Source organism: Lasioglossum baleicum, chromosome 8 (genome assembly GCF_051020765.1).
Source record: "Lasioglossum baleicum chromosome 8, iyLasBale1, whole genome shotgun sequence".
NCBI classification, from domain to species: Eukaryota; Metazoa; Arthropoda; class Insecta; order Hymenoptera; family Halictidae; genus Lasioglossum; species Lasioglossum baleicum.
This window is the reverse complement of record NC_134936.1, coordinates 13849722-13867129: the sequence shown is the minus strand read 5'-3', so window position 1 is coordinate 13867129 and position 17408 is coordinate 13849722. Positions and strand designations below refer to the sequence as shown.

At 50.1% G+C, this 17408-nt stretch overlaps 1 protein-coding gene across 1 annotated transcript in view; it reads left to right on the top strand.

The window, feature by feature from the left end:
• The first annotated feature begins 5435 nt into the window (after positions 1 to 5435).
• LOC143211109 (uncharacterized) overlaps positions 5436 to 17408 on the top strand; it is a 40146-nt gene continuing 28173 nt past the window's right edge. Inside the window, exon 1 of the mRNA XM_076428557.1 lies at positions 5436 to 7205. The gene's annotated coding sequence lies outside the window, so the exon portion shown is untranslated. The remainder of the gene's footprint in view (positions 7206 to 17408) is intronic.

The following is a 17408-nucleotide window of genomic DNA, read 5'->3' as shown; positions in this document are numbered from 1 at the left end:
CCCCCCGGGACAAGTCATCCGTGAACGCTTCGCCCCGTAACTTCCCCGTGGACGGGCCTCCAAACCGTTCGACGATCGCCCCCGTGAGCGGTGGGACCTGCAACTTTGATTATTTCTTGAAGCTCCGATCGCACGATTCCACATCCTTAACCACCGGCGATGGACACTTAGAGCTGCCGTAAATTAGGCTAGTTCGGTCCCCGGGGCTAGGGGGATTCTTACGTCGATCCTCGAAGTTGCGCGTTTTACTTTGAACCTGCGAATTGGGGATCTTGTTAGGGGTTAATTAGGAAGAGTCTAGACTGTATAGTAATCTCTAGGGTAGTTTATAGCACCTCAGGTCTTTAGCTTGAACCTCAAATTTGAAGTACAGGCGCAGCTGATCAATGAGTCATAAAATAGTAAATTAATCAGAGAGATAATAGAAGCACTCTAAAAAATAGCATCGTCGAAAATCGACCGCAGCGTAGACCCAATCTGAAATTCGAGCCGGCCACATAATAAGCACGTCTCAGCGGTCAGGGTCCGAGCTAGCAAAGCTGCCCAAATAAATTGCATCGTCACATTCTACCGATGAATAAAAGGAACACTAAATAAAGAACACAGGGGGTTTATAAATTATCCCAGATTAGTCTCCGGAATCTGAAATCGGAAGAGCGCGTTGTCGCCGTTGAATGTTTAAGGTGGATGCATTTTTAACGAGAGTCCAGCTATAGAGATGTTCTGGGTCAGTTTTCGGGGGCTGTAGAGATATCGGAGAATAAATCGGCCGGTCCTATTTTTCCCGGTTCTCGCGACGAATCCGCTCGCGGAGCCGGGTTGCGCGATTTTCTGCGGACGTGTGTTCCTCCGCACACGCGCGGAAACGCTATTTCAGAAATGGTATTTTTAGAAACGGCACACATATATCTACCCGATGGTAGAGGTAACTTTTTATCGACGACGAGCCGTTTCTTTTCCAGGTCGCGGAACGGCGGCGGCGGCGGCGGTGCAACGAGCGCTTGCATTCCACAATTTCGTTTGGTTTGGTTTCATTCGGTTTCGTTTAGGCGCGGGGAAAACGGCGATCAGCCACGCCGTGCAACCAGCCCGGCAGGATTCAATGTTGCCGATGCTTGCAGAAAATGCTGTCGCAACAGCTCGGCCCGAGCGAGCCTATTCTTTCGTTGACATACGCGGCTACATTGCTGCGAACGCGTTTGGCAATCCGAGAAAAGTAAGCATTTATTTCCGGCTCTCGATTCGGTGAGACCCGAAGTTGGATCTCGAGCATTTAGGCGACTTTCTCACGGGCCGCCGCGATCCTAAGTGGGCCTCGGTCCGAAGTGGAGGATATACAAACGTCGAAGACGCGGAGATGAAATACCAGGATGTTTACGGCGATGGACTCGAAGCGACTGCACAATATACAATTTTCAAAGAGGTTTCAAGAATTATGACGATAAGTGGATTGATAGATGACGATCAGGCGTGAGACTAAATTACCAATTCTTTTATCGTAGAGCTGGTACATTTTTTAAAATTGTCTGTATTGGAAAAACAGTAAAATTATAGCATCACAATAGTAAGTAAAACAATCTAGTGGATCTACCAAGTAAATCTTACAGGGTATACGATTGTGTTTCGACGAAGAAATGCAGTTTTACTGTCCACTGCTGCGTGTGCTTCGAACAACATGAATTTTTCTATAAGGTTACACAGAGCAGCACTGCAGTCAGTTTCCCGAGAAAAATGCCGGTGTTCTTTTCCGTCGTGCTTCTCTTGAATGATCAAAGAAACTAGCAATACTTCTTGCGCTTTCTTATAACTCTGTTATAGTTCGTGCTTCCTGTAACAACTCTGTGGAAACTAATAGATAAACACAGCCTTTCTACAATGTCTTATCTCACAAGAGATTCTCCAAGTCTATTGACAATTACGAGGGAGGAGAGTGAAAGTATGAATTGATGGAATGGGCAGAGTTGCCAGAAATGTTTTATCCGCAATTATCTGCAATTATGTATATATGAGATAGGCTCAAAATATAGGAGTTCAAGTAAAAGAGGTACACAGCACATTTTAAACTTTTTTATTCAAACAAAGATTTTTGTTAATTATATGCTATTCAAATATGATATATAGGAGATCAAGTTCAAATATAGAAGATCTGGCAACCCTAGGAATGGCTGTTTGAGTCGATCAATTCTAGCCAATTCTATAGAACTTCTAGCGGAGAATAATAGTCGGATCAAAGGTTAACCGTGAAAACACCGGTTGCCGGGGACCCGTGGCAGAAAGGACGGATAGAATCGGGTTGCGCGGGTGCGCTTTGGGTTCCGCGTGTCGGGTGAACGCGTCTTACCCGGCAATTAGATTCGCAAGTACGCGCAGCCTGGTAAGCACAGGCGGATCGAAGAAGACGGTCAATTAAGGGCGGACTCCCGTTCGTCCGCTAATAACCCGCAAGATATTAATTGGCTCTGGGAGCCGGCCGGACGCGGCTCCGAAGGCGGATCGACCCATAAACGAAACTCGAGATAGTCGTGGGCCTCGCGTGGAACACCTGCCGGCGATCCCGTCGACGCTCCCGGGAGGACAAAGAGACCACGACATTAGGGAACGTCTTCATCCGAATTTACGGAAGAGAATGCCGCTCTCTCTCACTCTCTCTCCCTCTGTTTCTCTTGCCACCTTCGGGCCCCGCTCCTTCGACAGCACGAACCGGCAGACTCTACCGAACCGTGAACCGTGCGGATCGATTTAAAAGAATTCGTCGACTCTCTCCGCGTTTTTTTTCTATCTCTCTTTCACTCTATCGTCGAACCTCAACCGAATCGTTGCATTAGTATTTTAAAAGCAGCTATCTTGGTTGACCCCGACTGTATCTGCGGACCAGCGATGATCGAGGTCAACGCTGCTGTTTCACTCTCTGCTCTCCTCCGGTCTGCTAGAATTTTCTTGGAAACGATGAACGAGAGAACGCCGCGCGCCCCCAGATAATCGCGATCCGCCTAATTCCGAGCTGGACCGGCACGATTCCCTCTCCCAGACTCGTCCGCCTGCGAAACATCAGCCGTTCGCTGGAAAAGCCTCGATCGTGGTCGATGTCCTTGACCGACAACCACCCACTCGATTGTTTTATTTCTTCGCCTCTCCCTTCGTTGCGTATCTTCGCATTTCTCTCTTGCGATTTTTACCGCGGTCTGACCTGCTATTGGCTTGCCAATTGATACCGTTTAAATGTGCCGAGGGATTTTTTCACGACCTTGTTGGAGCCTTCGACCCTTGGGGTAGCAGCCCTTTTTCAGAATTGAACTAGTACCTATTAGGGTGAATTGTACATTTCATAATATTTACAGCTGGGCCTAAAACAATTCGTTGCTCAATGCTAACAAATGAAATGTTTACTTCTCAAAGAATACTATGATCATCGCAACATTTCAACCAATTACACATTTGACTCTTAACAGAATGGAAATGTTGCTATCCTTAAACAAAACGAACACCAAAGGGTTGGGAAATTGCAAGGAGGCGGATTGAATGGAATTGCATGCAGCATCATTTTGCTTTTAATCCGTCAGGAATAGCGGTAGAGAATGTTTTGCGATATTAAAGCGTAGCCGAGCCCGCGAGAGTCGCGAGCGTTTGATTGCGGGTAATCGATCTAACCGAGGTTCTCCTAGGGGTAGAATTTCCCAGCGAGCGCGGAAGGACAATTACATCCTGCATACATTTCTTTCTTTCAATTTGACGATGGCTTTCTCATTATCTGCAACGAAGATGTACGTTCGCAGGTGAGCAACGACCCCCCCTACGGAGCATTTTCCTAGCGGAGGATCCTTCCCCGGACGTCCCGTGATCCTTCCGCGAGAAATCCGGCAGCCGGGCAGAGTCCCGAGTTCCCGGCGCGGCGTCGACCGGCAGAAAAATCGGCACGACTATTTGATGCGCAGCTAACTGTACACAAGTTCGGCTATGCACGGCTAAATGCCGCGGTGTAGGGACCGGTGAGGGGAGGCGAGGGGTGAAACGAGAAAGCAAGCGAACAGAACGAGCGAGCGAGCGAAAGAGCGAAGACGAAATAAGGGAGCGAGCGAACAAGCGAACAAGCAAAAGCGAGCAAGAGAAGGGAGGCGAGGGAGAAAGGAGGCCGCTTGTGGTTCGAGGGATGGAAAGAGAGGAGTAGACCGAGAGAAGGGTGTGCTAGAGCGGAGTAGGGAGAAGGGGGGTAAGAGAGGAGACGAGGAAGGAGCGGAACAGAGAGAGGGTTTAGGAAGGGTGCACAGGCAGTTGGGAGCGCTCGCACCGAGGGAAGAGCCACGGGAAAGGCGGTACGCGAGAACGAGACGGCGAAACGAGGGCCAGGGGTCGAGGTTCGGGGTGTGGGGTGACGGAGAGAGAGAAAGAGAGAGAGAGAGAGAGAACGCCGACGGTGGCAGTGGCGGCAGCAGCGGAGAGACAGGGAGAGAGCGACAGAGAGGAGAATGAGCGGGAGGGCAGACGGACGTTCCAGACTCGTGTAGACGGGCGAGGGGAACGAACGAAGAGTTCCACGGACGAGGCAAGAGAAGGGAAGGTGGGACAGAGAGGGACGAAGCCGGCGCGAGAGGGTTGGGGGATCGCTAGCGAGTAGGAAGTGGTGGGGCCAAAGAATTGGCGAGGACCAGGCTACAAGAGAGGACGAGGAGAAAGAGGAGGAGGAGAGAAGGAGGTGGCGGAGGAGGAGGTGGAGGTGGATGAGGAGGAGGGTAGTCGAGCGTGCGGAGGGGTGTCGTGGGGCAGGAGCGCGAACCCAGAAGTGGGGGTTGCCGCCCCTCTCGCGCGTTAACCCCTCCGACGTCGAGAGAAACACGAGCGCGAGGAGAGGAAGAAAGAGCGAAAGAGCGGGGGCCGCTGCCCCTCTCCGCCGTTCCGCGAGGTTCCTATGAATTTTGCGACACTCAATAAAAAGTGGTTCCACGAGGTTAACATTTCGGTAACTATACCCTCGCCTACCCAGGCCGCGCACGCACGCAGCCAGCCAGCCAGGCAGCAGGCAGACACCGACGAGCCGGATCGGTGAGGACAACAACCACGATTACAAACACCGGCGACGACAACGACGGCGACGACGACGACGACGACGACGAGGACGACGACGAGGACGATAACGACGACAACGTAGACTACGTTAGTAGAAGAGGTTGCTGCTCGCGCGCGGAGATCGGCGACGACGTACACACGATCTCGAAACGTGGACACACGCGGACGGAAGGACGCGCGAAGACGCACACGGACACGAAAACGCGCGCTTACATTGGAGAGGAGGGCTGCTGCTCGCTCGCGCAACAAACACCAACACCCACACGCACCGAGAAAATTCAGCGGTGCGCGCGGACCAAGAGTAGAACCAAGAAGAGCGAGCGAGCGAGCGCAACCGAGTAGAGGCGGGTAGTAGAGAGCGAGTAGAACAAGCGCGCGCGAGTGCGAGCGGGCGAGCGGACGAGCGAGCGAGCAAGCAGAAAGAAGAACGAGGGAGCCGCCGCTCTGCGCCGGTGTGTGTGTGTGTACGAGAGCGCGTGCACAGGCCGGAGGAACACGGTCGTGTGTAAAAAAGCGAGGAGAGGAGAGCGAGAGAGGGACAGGAAGAAGGAGGAGGCACGAGCGAGAGAGAAAAAGGTCCGAGGGACACGCACGGCACCGACACAGAGGAGGAGCGCGCGGGCGGGCGCACACGCATACATGCACGCGCATGCACGCACACCACCGGACCGCCGAAAAAACTGCACGGGAGAGGCGCAGCAACGGGCAAACCGAACCGCGCGCGAATCAAGTGCTTTGGCCAGTCGCGTTCCCAATCACTCTACGACTAGGTAGTCCCCCGGTGTGTCCCAAAGAAGCGGCAGGGAGCTGGTCCTTCGCTCGATGGTGTCGTCCCGCAAGATAATACCGGATACTTTGCCGCGGGATCCTTCTCACTGGTCAACGACGCGAGATCAACAAACGTCCGCCGATATCTGCCACGTTTTCGATCGTCGCCGCCTCCATCCTCGATCTCGGCTCGCCGATCGCCGATAACGTTACACGCGCCTCGTTCAACGGAACCGTGCCGCTTTTTTTCTTCTCCACGCCGACCGATAGATCACCGGGAGTGCTCGCTTGTCCGCGAATTATCCTTCCCTTCCGTTTTCCCTTTTCTTTCTTTCTTTCTTTTTTTTTTTGTTGTTGTTTCACGTTACCGTTCTTCGCCGCTTTCACGCCCGCGCTTTCTTTTCGTCGTTCCCACACGTCTACTCCTGCAAACGTTCTCCTCTGCTCAATCGACAACCGAGGAAGAAGCAAACACAGTGAACATTTTCAACGAAACGAATTTCTTCGACGGTGATCCAGTTCGCGAGGACAGCCGTGCATCCGAGAGGATCCACGAGATCGTAGTCGTTCGCCTCCTCGTGTATACGCGGCGGTGTTTACGGCGCAGCACGCAGCTACCACGATCACTCGTCCGGTGTTTTCCTCTTCGTCCTGCTGTTCGTCCTTCGAGAGTGACGGACCTAACCTCTTCCGGATAGATCGAGACGGCCGTGAAACGAACAGAGACGATCATCGGAAACAGTGATATTTAATAAAAAGGAACGTATCGAAAAAAAAGGACTTTACGTGGCAAAACAGTGGTGCAAAGTCCTCCGCGAGGAACGTGGTTTCCGGGGATTTCGGGAGAGATTCGCCAGAGAGACACAAGAAGTTGAAGAAGACTTGGTGATCGATCGAGATCCGTGTGCGTTCGTGAATCGGTCCGGACGACCGCGTTTAGGCGCCCGCGCGCGGTAATAAAGCGGCAGTTATTTTTTTCGTTCGTCGTGGTAGATTGTCGGTGCGTGGTTTCTCACGAGGATGGACCTGCGAGTGTCCTCGGGATCCTGCGGAGTGCACGACACCACGAGCAACGATCGCGTGGCTTAGGGGCGAGGGATCGAGCTGATTGTGTGAGATCGAGACAAGCTTCCCGGTCCGTATCTCTCGTCCGAGGGGCGATCCGTATCGAGTCGAGTCGAGGATAGAAAGGAGAGAGAGAGAGATAGTGAGAGGAGAAGGAAGAGATCGTCGAAGGAAAAATCAGCCGGAGAAACGGAAAAGAAGGAGGCCTCGTCGCATCCGACAGTCAAACGGTGGGTTTTAGCACCGACGACGAAGACAAGGACACCGGGCAAAGGAGAGCCCCACGCTTTACTTCGCGCACGACGATCAAGGTACGTCCACAGCTGAGAGCGGTGGCCTTCGGCCGCCTGTCGGCTTCTAGAGCGAGAGACCAGGCTCGATAGAGAGTACGATTGTGCGTGTCTGTGTGTCTGTCTCTCTCTTTCTCTCTTTGCGTGTACGTGTATGCGAGAGAACGATTCACCGAACGCCGAACCGAGGAACAGGGAAAGAGAGAGAGAGAGAGACACCGCGAGTGAGTGAGAGAGAAAGTATGCGTGTCAGAGAGGAAACGACCGATCGCGAGAGAGCGAGACACCCGGCCGAACCGAGAGAGAGTTCGACGAGTGTGTCGCGTCACGTCGCGAACGTTTGTTGCGAGTCCCATGCATGCGTGCACGCATATACTACGCGATCGTACTATCGTCGGCCCGTTCACCGCGCGCCTACGTGTGCATTTGCTCCGGCGAGCGTACCTGCATGCACCCGCACACGTGCAACCAGTTTTCGTCGGTCTTCACGGACATGCTTCTCTCTCTCTCTCCCTTTTGCTCTTCGTCTTTCCCCCTTTCTCTCGATGCAGCGCACATGTCAGAAAAAGCTATTCATGTGGGTCGGTTTCGGGAGTCCGCCAGCGTTGCGAATGCAAAGCGTATTTTCGGGCGACTCGTCATCGGCGACGACTGTGGGAAGAATGATCCTTGATCTAGGAGATAGAGAGGTTCGGCATACAAGACTACTAATAGTGTCAATCGCGGTTTGATTCCCTTCGTTACGAGGCAGACGGCCCTTTAGGCGGTGTGCACACGCGTGACACATTGCTAGCCGGATATTTGATCTTCGGTCTCGTAGGACAAATCGCGATTCATGTAATCAGGGAATGTTGAAACGAAGAGATCGAAAAACTTGATTTTGGCATGGCCTCGTTGGAATCCTTCGGTAGAATTCGCTAAAAATCTTTTGTAACGTCTGCATTTACATTTTGTGTACATCAATCATAGAAAATGGTCGAATAGTGTCAGAAGTATGTTTCGAAGTCAGAGTCGCAGATTAATCAATAGCAAGTAGAATATATTCGGTCGTTACAAGGTGGCAGGCCTTGATGTTGCTGTTTACAAAGTCTGATGAGGCGTTCCTCTTCTCTGGAATGTAATTCCACAACCAAGTAATCAAAGACTTTTTAAATCCATTAAAAAAGTCAAAATTGCATCTATAATAACATTTTGGGTAATTGTCCACGGTCAGAAACGTATCAGAAGAAGCAAAGAGGACGCTAGACTGTTAGACGATCGAAAATCGAAAATTACAACTGAATCCTTCGTAGTATTTTCAGAAAAAATTGCGCGTCGAGACATAGAGAGAATAAACATCGGCAACTTGAGTAGAATAGGCTGGCGCGAGGTGGTACGGTGTGCAGGCCGCTTTACGCTCACCTAGACGCATCGTCTCGCTAGAGTAAGGTACGCGGTATGCGTGAAAGGTAGGACACGCGTGCGTACGCCTAGTTTAGTCTGTTGGTCCGATGGCAATGGCAGGGATTGCCGTGGCGGCTAGACGACCGCTAGACGAGCGTGCTGCCAGACGTTAGAGGTTGCCTGGGAAATGACGTAATCCGTCTGTGCTAGCGAGCGAGCGAGTACGCGCTAACGAGCGAGCAAGCGAGTGAGCGAGTGAGCGAGCGAGGAGCTAGTTGCTCGATCCTTTTGTCGCGCTGCGAGAGCCGCATTGCTTCAGGGGCCGCGTGTTACGAGTGGCCCGTCGTCGCGTGTTCGTGTACACACACGTACGCTATAAGCTCGCGACCCTGCACTCCTCGTTCACTCTCGTTTTCTCCGTGTTTTTTGCCCGGTTTTTCCTAGTCGCTCCTGCGTACCACGCGCCCTCTCTCCTCTCTCTCTCTCTCTCTCTCTCTCTCTCTCTCTTCTTCTCGCTCCTTTCATTCTTTCTCCCTCTCCATGAAAATCTCTCTCTCACTCTCTCTTTGATAGTTTCTCTCTCTCTCTCTATCCGCTGCACACCGTTCGCGTTTTCCTTCCTCTCTTTTTTTCTCTCCCGTCGAGGTTCATTCACGAAAAATTCCGCGTCTCGTAAAACGACGCTCTTTCGACGTACACACGGGTAAAAAGAGAGAGAGAGAGAGAGAGCACGTCGGCCCGCTGCCGGCGAGATTCAATTAAACGAGTCTCGGCTCGTCGCGGCGGCGGCGATCGCCGCTCGGCGATCATTCGTTTTTATTGCGAGCCACGAGACGGCACGCTCGGTTTTTGCGCCGGCGAATTAGGAAAAACGGAAATAGCCGTACCAGGAAATCGCCTGTTACTCTCCGCAAGGTCGCCGCCGTGGATCTCCCTCGCTAGGATCTCTCTCGATCGACCCGTTCGACCGTGCCTCCTCTCTCGGTCCCACGATGTCTCGTTTCGAGGCTATACCCGGTTCGCGAATTCTCTCGCTTGTTCCTCCTCTTTCTCTCTCTCTCTCTCTTCGCTTCTCTCTCCCCGGGTCCCTCGCAGGGACGCGCACAACGTATCCGTGCAGATCCCCTATTTTTACGATGGACGCGTTTGTTACACGATGCCCCGCTGCAACTTGAAAACACCGAGCGACTAGGTATAAATAGATCTCGCGATCCGCAGAAAGAAGACGGAAAAGCGAGGGTGAACGGGTGCAACGGGGACGGGTCGGGGGCCCCGGCGGGTGCTGGGTAAAAAATAAAAATTCTCTAGCCCGCCCCTCCCCCCCTCTTTCTCTCTTCCTCTATCCCGGTTTCTCTCGCGAAAAATCCAGCCGCTCCGCACGCGTATATTATGCGCGCGTCAGACGCTACGCGCTCGAGTGTCGCGGCCAATAAAAATTCCTCTGTACAAAGCCGATCCTTGAACGTGAGTTTGGAACCGAGATCCAGGAGCCTTGAGGCTTCGGCGCGCTCGCCTACGAAGCCGTCGATTCCTGTCCTCGCTAGAAGGATACGCGATTCTTCGTTTTCGTTTTTTTTTTCTCCCTCCTTTCTTTCGTACTCCGTTCTTTAGATCCCGACGATAATTCGTCGCTCGTAAGGAATCGAACGCTTGCGAATGCGTGAGACGCGAACCAGCTCTCACCCAGACATTCCGAGTATTCGCCGTGCAAATTAATTCTATGTCTCCCCGTGGGATATTCTAATCCCGCGGACCTTCGCCCAACAGACGCTCTAAATCTCCCGCTAGGCGTCCTCGCGATTGCTTCTCCGTTTCGGCGATTCTTTGTCCTCGAACTTCCTCTACCGATCGAACGGTCTCTTTGTTCCTCTGCGAGCTTCTCGAACCGAGGCCGTATCGTTCTAATTAATTCAGGAGACGCTGCTTTTAGACTCGATGCAACAACGTCTAACGTAGCTAAGCACAAGCCGGCTTGTCCTCCATTTTCTACTTCTCCAGAGAGAGAGAGAGCCTGCTCCAAGAAGCTACACACGCTCTGTCGCGACTTTTTCGGTGAATTTTTCTTCCGATCGACATTTTCGTCCGTATATCTTTGCCGAGAAATATTGCCGGCAGCCATCTTGAACGGTTCCGGGCCGAGGCTCAAATGAATAGGTCCAAAGCCATTGAATTAATTTGCACATATAATGCGCCACATTTTGCATTCGATTTTACCGAACAGTCGTCGACAGTTTGACCGGATTGACCGGACCCTTTTGGGTCGGAGAAATAAATTGAGATCGATTTCTTTGAGCCGCACCCCTCTGAATTAATTAACACATAATATTGCATACTCGATATTCGGTTTTAACGGACGCTCGTCGATAGCTCGACGCTTTTCAGATTCGGAAAATGAATCGAGATCGACTTGTTCGGGTAGTATCGTTGCGCTATAAAATTTCTTCCAGTCGTCGGCACGTAGTCCTGAAGCAGGGTGACGGCATTCTCAATGCAGAGATTAGAGTGCGAGTTAGGGGTCGGAGGGCAGTTCTACGAGAGCATCGATGATCATCGAGAAGCGTTGGGAGTCGCGCACGCAGGAACGAGGGAAATGACAAACCAGCTTTACTAGTCGAGCCGCTATTTTGTCGACGTTCTCCTTGCGTTATGGCAGCCTTACGGCTTTTTTTATCGTCCACAATGACGCATAGGTGCCCAGGTGCTCCTGCCTGCTCGGCTGGCTGGCTGCTCGCGTACATGCTAGCGAGCGAACATGCGAGAGCGACGTCGCACACGAACGTAAACCGCCGCGAATGTGTGCAAACTCGTGCGACGCAAAATAAGAGAGAAGGACCGAGCGGTCTTTCTCTCTTTCTCTTTCTCTCTTTTCGCTCTCTTTCTCGCTCTTTCTCCGCAAACCGTCTTTTCAACGACGTTCCGCAAACGAGCAGTCAAATTTTTGCACGAACGAACGTACGGGAACGACCGATCGTCGAATCCACGCGATTTCTAAGCAATTTTTCGAGCGCCCGTTCGATGAGTCGGCAAATCGCTCGCCGTGAACCACTTCTTGACAATGCGGTTTCGAAACGCGACGTTTCCCGCCTCGACGGGCTGCATTCCCGACGATCTAACGACACACTTTTCCCTCTTGGAATCCAAAACCCACCGACACGTCTACCTTTTCGAAATTTCCCATGCGAGACGACGACGTTCATTATCGAATCCGTTTACGACACTCTCTCGATCGCTATCGATCAAAGAAATGATCATCCGAATTCGCGCTTTCGATATAATCGCCGCTTAATTATTCAAAACTTTCCCCTGTCCGAAAACGATGTTAACCGTTTCGCACGAATATTCGTAAATACTGGCATTATAACTTGCTTCCCGACACACTGACAGCATTAACTGTTGGCCTCGTACTTCCTGTTACCCACGGGTTAAATGTCCGAGGCGATTCAAGTCGATCGAGCAGCCTTTGCGGCGATTAATATGCCCGGAGTCCCCTTTTTACGAAGAGTTATACATCGTTCTACATTTTCTATGGAGGTTTAGGATAGTCGAAGGATATCTCAATTTTCCATCAACGCGATCTAAGTTTCCACAGCTAGCAATTATAGAAATACGAAATCAAATGGTTGAGATACACTACCTTGCAATAATAGGTAATTTCACAGGTTCAAGTTTGCTCCTCGCTAAAAGCACTTACACTTGGAGAGAATGAAATACAATTGATTTTTGGATCGTTGGAAAGAGAACACCCTTTTTTGGAGGTAGTCTCGTCTCCAGGATTGCAATGGTGCGCGATGCACCTTCTCATTTCTCGATAGTGCAGCGATGTGGGGTTTCAGTAGTAAAAAGCGCTAGATAAAAGATCAATCTAGGCCGCAGCCGCCCTCCAAAGTCCTATTTTTACGTTTACGAGGCTTAATTTGCATTATTCGGCAGCACGTAGCTGTCGCAGCTTTATGAAAATAGCTACATGTGCAACTTTATGCTTCCGAATAATGCAAATTAGGCTGCCGAATAATGCAAATTAAGCCTCGTAAACGTAAAAATAGGGCTTTTGAGGACGACTGCGGCCTAGATTGATCTTTTATCTGGCGCTTTCTACTACCTACAAACCCCATCGTTGCATTATCGAGAAATGAGAACGCGCATCCCGCATCCTTGCAATCCTGGAAACGAGACTACACCGTTAATTCTTAATCTCAAGAGATTGCATCTAGATGCATTCCCTTTCGAAATTAACAATGAAAATTGAAATTTTTGATTCAGTATAAAAAAGCTCACCTAGTACTTCCACCAAAATCGACTTCCTTAACAGAGAAATCTCATTTCAGTTTTAAAAATGGACGGATTTTAAAACCGAAAATGGCAGAATGTGGCCCAGTCTGCGTAGAATCTTTTCTCGGTGGTTTCCCGATCGAGCGAAATTGCCTGTGTCAGAGTCGGGCTCGGTCCTTGACGAGAAGAAAGTTAGCAGAAATGTTGGCGGAGCCGCGCTTCTCTCAGCTATCCGAATAAATTCGATCGGGTACCGGTTTCTTGGTCCCGGGGTGATCCCTGGTTCGGGAACGAAAACGAGGCCAATTGCAAATTACAGGTGGCGGCACGTAGGAACATCGCGCGAGCGAGCGATTTTGCAACCACGGGTTAGGTCGACAACTGCTTTTAGCTGCGCCTCTCTTGCACCGGGTCGGGCCGGTCGAGAGAGGATGCAATTCGTTTCTTATTGTTAGCCCCTCACCTTTTTGCGGCCGGCCAAAATGTAGGCTTGCAGATTCGGTACTTAACACGTTCGCTCGTTTATACACTGGCGGGTCTTTGTGCAACATCGATGTTGTCCGAGCCGATTGTGAGAAAACCGGAGTCAGTCGAACAGACATTCGTTCCTTCGATGGGAATCACTGTACATTCGGCACGAACCTTCCCCAGGATTTAAAATGAAAAGAATTACCAATAAGCCCACAAATGTGTTTTTTGAACCAAATGAAAGTGTGCTGAAGAATATGTGTAATTTCAAGCCTAGAACATTTCGCTCCGCGTTCTGGCAGGAACCTTTCCCAGGATTTAAAATGAATAAAATTGCAAATAATCCCACAAATGAATTTTTTGAACCAAATGAAAGAGTGCTGAAGAATATGTGTAATTTCAAGCCTAGAACATTTCGTTCTGCGTTCTGGCAGGAACCTTTCCCAGGATTTAAAATGAAAAGAATTGCCAATAATCCCACAAATGAATTTTTTGAACCAAATGAAAGAGTGCTGAAGAATATGTGTAATTTCAAGCCTAGAACATTTCGTTCCGCGTTCTGGCAGGAACCTCTCCCAGGATTTAAAATGAAAAGGATTGCCAATAAGCCCACAAATTAATTTTTTGAATCAAATGAAAGAGTGCTGAAGAATATGTGTAATTTCAAGCCTAGAACATTTTGTATCGTGTTCTGGCAGCCCAGAGGACAGTGCATCGTTTATAACACAATAGCCTTCGAATTTCCAAGCGGCATCGCCTTGCTGTTCGTCGATCTCTCGATCTCTCGATCCTCCCGCTCCCGATCCGGCACCTGCGCCTGAAAAGGGGTACGCATCCTGGCGATAACGGTTCGTTCTCCTTGAACGGCGAAGGGTACTGCTTCTCCTCGCACCCGTTATTTCTCCCTTTCTCGTCCCCGCTGTTTCCTCGCCGAGAGTTCCTGCGGAACCATGGGCTCGTGGGACGTCCATTGCGAGCCTTGGTATCCCGTAGTCGCAGAAACCGCCTCCTCTCGCTCTTCTCTCTCGCAATCTCTGCCCCACATCGACACGTCGATAGTCGTCAACCTGGACCGCATAATCCTCATACGGGAGAATTACGAAACCATTGCTCGCTCCTCTTTGGGCCACTCTACTCTCATCTTTCGTTATGCTTCGCTCTAATCCGGCGGTTTCCAACATGGGAGGGGCCCAATTTTTAAATATAAAGTTAGTTTATAGTATTCAGTTATTTTGTAATAAAAATTCTATTCTATTAAAAAAATAGGGAGGCGCGGCAAAAATTTCTTCTTCCGGGTGGCGTAGTATCATAAAGGTTGGAAACCGCTGCTCTAATCGGAAGACAAATTGGTTAATATAGAGCAATGATGGCGAACCTTTTTGAAGAGTGGGTCAATTATTCTTATTTCTGTTTTAAATACTAGCTTGTGGGTCATAAGTCAGTGGCTTCGATCAGTGCCAATTATTTGGAAACATCAAACATTTTGTTAAAAGATAAAGTTGTCAGTTGAATCTTTTCGGTTCTCACTTTTGAAATAATCACAAAAAGGTTTTAGTTTCCTTCTAGATTTATAACTTTAACTTTTGCAGGTCAATGTTACAATAAACGCGCGTGGGTCACTCACAAAGCCTTCGTGGGTCAGTATCCGACCCGCGTGTCGTAGGTTCGCCGCCACTGATATAGAGCCTTATCCAGTAGCTCTATCAAGGTTCCAATTGCCTTACAAGACAGTATACGCAACAATAAATATTTTTCCTTGCATACAATATTGTTCCATAAATTTTCTTACGACGCCTCGCGCATCTCCAACAACAAAGTGACAAGCAGGGCCGTGGAAGCACGGTGTAGCAATTTCCAGCGCATAAAGAATTTTCCTGTTTCCCCGACAGTGAAATGAATCATAGAGTCGCGCTAGGCACTGCGAAACAGGAAGATCCGCATGGTCGGGGTAACAATATCGAATCAGTAGATAGCGCGGCCGAGATTTCTTCGCGGCGATAAGCGGGACAAAAGATCTCGCTGCGAGATAAGGGCGTTTGTGTCGTAATCGCGGGAACACCAGCCGGCGCATTCCTCTTCGGTTTTTCTTTTCCCCGTGAGTGTGAAAATTTCGCGGCGTTGAAAAACCCGCCGCGGGCCGTTCTCCGAAAACGCGGGCTCCCCGGATCGACCCAGTTTAAGAGGCGTTTTGAAAAATAAAAGGGGAGGGGGTTCGTCTAATTAAATTTAATGAGCGTCGGTGTCGGTCGTCGCCGAACAACCGTTCGTCGAGTCACGCTCGACGGCTTCGACGACTAGTCGAATTTTTCCCGGTCCCGATAGTGTGGTACGTACGTGCACAGATATATTCGCGCGCCCGCGCGTGAGGGAGTTGTGCGCATGTATACACGTATACATTTCGGTGTCGACTACGCGCAGGTATGCATGCACATAATCCGAATCGACCGATTAGATTAGACGCCTAGTAACTAGATTACGCGACGGCCGTGTTATCTGTGAAATTAGACCCCGGCTTGAATACGTTATTTAGGCGAGCCGGATGCTAGAATAACAACGGCCTGGATTTGCTGGACGACGCGATCTACGATCCGCCGAGATCGCCTTCGATCTACAATAACGCTTAACCATCTATTTTATTTGCCGCGCCGCTGGACAATTGTTGCCGGAACACTGTCTGCATTTGTCTGGAAATATTTTAGGAGCAGAACAGCATTTTATTTTTGTCTTTGTAGTTAGTATTACCATCCGTCGAGTTTCGGTATTTCAGTATTTTTCGAACAGTTTTGGAAGTTATAAATCCGCGAGGAAGCTTTCGTCATTATTAATAGAACCTTTTCGAGTTCTTTCTCGGAAAGTCGTAGAAATTGTACGGCGACAAAATGGCGGGAGATGTCCATTAGAACGGCACACGACAGCCGACTTGATCGTATCGTCGAAAGATAAGGTCTAAGTTTAGAACAAAAATGTTTAAAGCTTATCAGACAAGCAATTAATTAAAGTGGACTTGAACGGAGCAGAACACAAAAGACTGAACTAGCTCTCGGAATTAAAATCGACAGCAATACGTCGCTGTCCCTGTTTTACAAAAATGCAACAATGTATGCAACAAAAATATCTCGCAAAGAATTTACTGGAGATTAGTTATCCACGGTTTTACCAAGATTAATTACCTAAAATGAAGAGTGACTACGATTTTCGGCGGGCCATTTGAAAAATTGCCCGCTCTTCCGATCGAGAAGCAAAGTCGATTGCGTTGTCAGGCGGCGGCGTGGCATTTCGCCGCTCATCGGGATTCATCGCGAGTCTTCGAGGAAGACTAGCCATTACGAGAAGCGGTGTCTCGACACGATGCGCCTGCATTTGCAGGAAGAAGGTGCACGCGCGGCTAGTAGAATGCGTCTCCGAGCGAAGTACACCTAAGCTTGGTGGGTCGTTTAACGCGCGCGGGGAAAGTCGAAGGACATAGAAATCTGAATTTAAAATGCGCTCGGTGCGGCGCGAACGGGGCAAAGCGAATTCGCGCATCCACGGCCGAGGGAACTATTTTTTCGACGGTGTAACGTCACGGAAACGTTCGGCGAAAGAGAGAGAGAAAGAGAGAGAAAGAGAGGCGAGAGAGCGTCAAGGTTGACGCGTCTCGCGAATCATGCTTGCGTTCCACCGGCAGAAATTCTTCGCGCGCGAAGGCGGCCGGACGTCGCATGGAATCCCGATTAATTAGCCGAGCGGCGCATATCGTTAAGCTAACAGTAAATTCGCCGAATTAGAGGGAAACACTGTGCGAAATGTCCACTTGCGCCGAACGTTCGGCCGCATAACCTAATTGAAGAGTCAGTATGGTTCAGGGACGTTGATCCTGAAGGCTTAAAAAAGGAAGATGCAAAAATTGGCAAAATAAAATTCTCCATTTGGTATTTTGATTGATGTTTTTGAATGAATCGGTGGAGCGGGTTTCTTCAGTCCGTGGGAGAAAATGAATGTGGAAACGGGGCGAGCATCAAGGTGTCAGCGGGAACATCGGCCGCTTGCGATCCGCTTGATCCCATCGCTACGAGCGAGAAAGCAGCCGGGTATTTATGCGAGCGGTCGCGCGCGGTTCTTTCG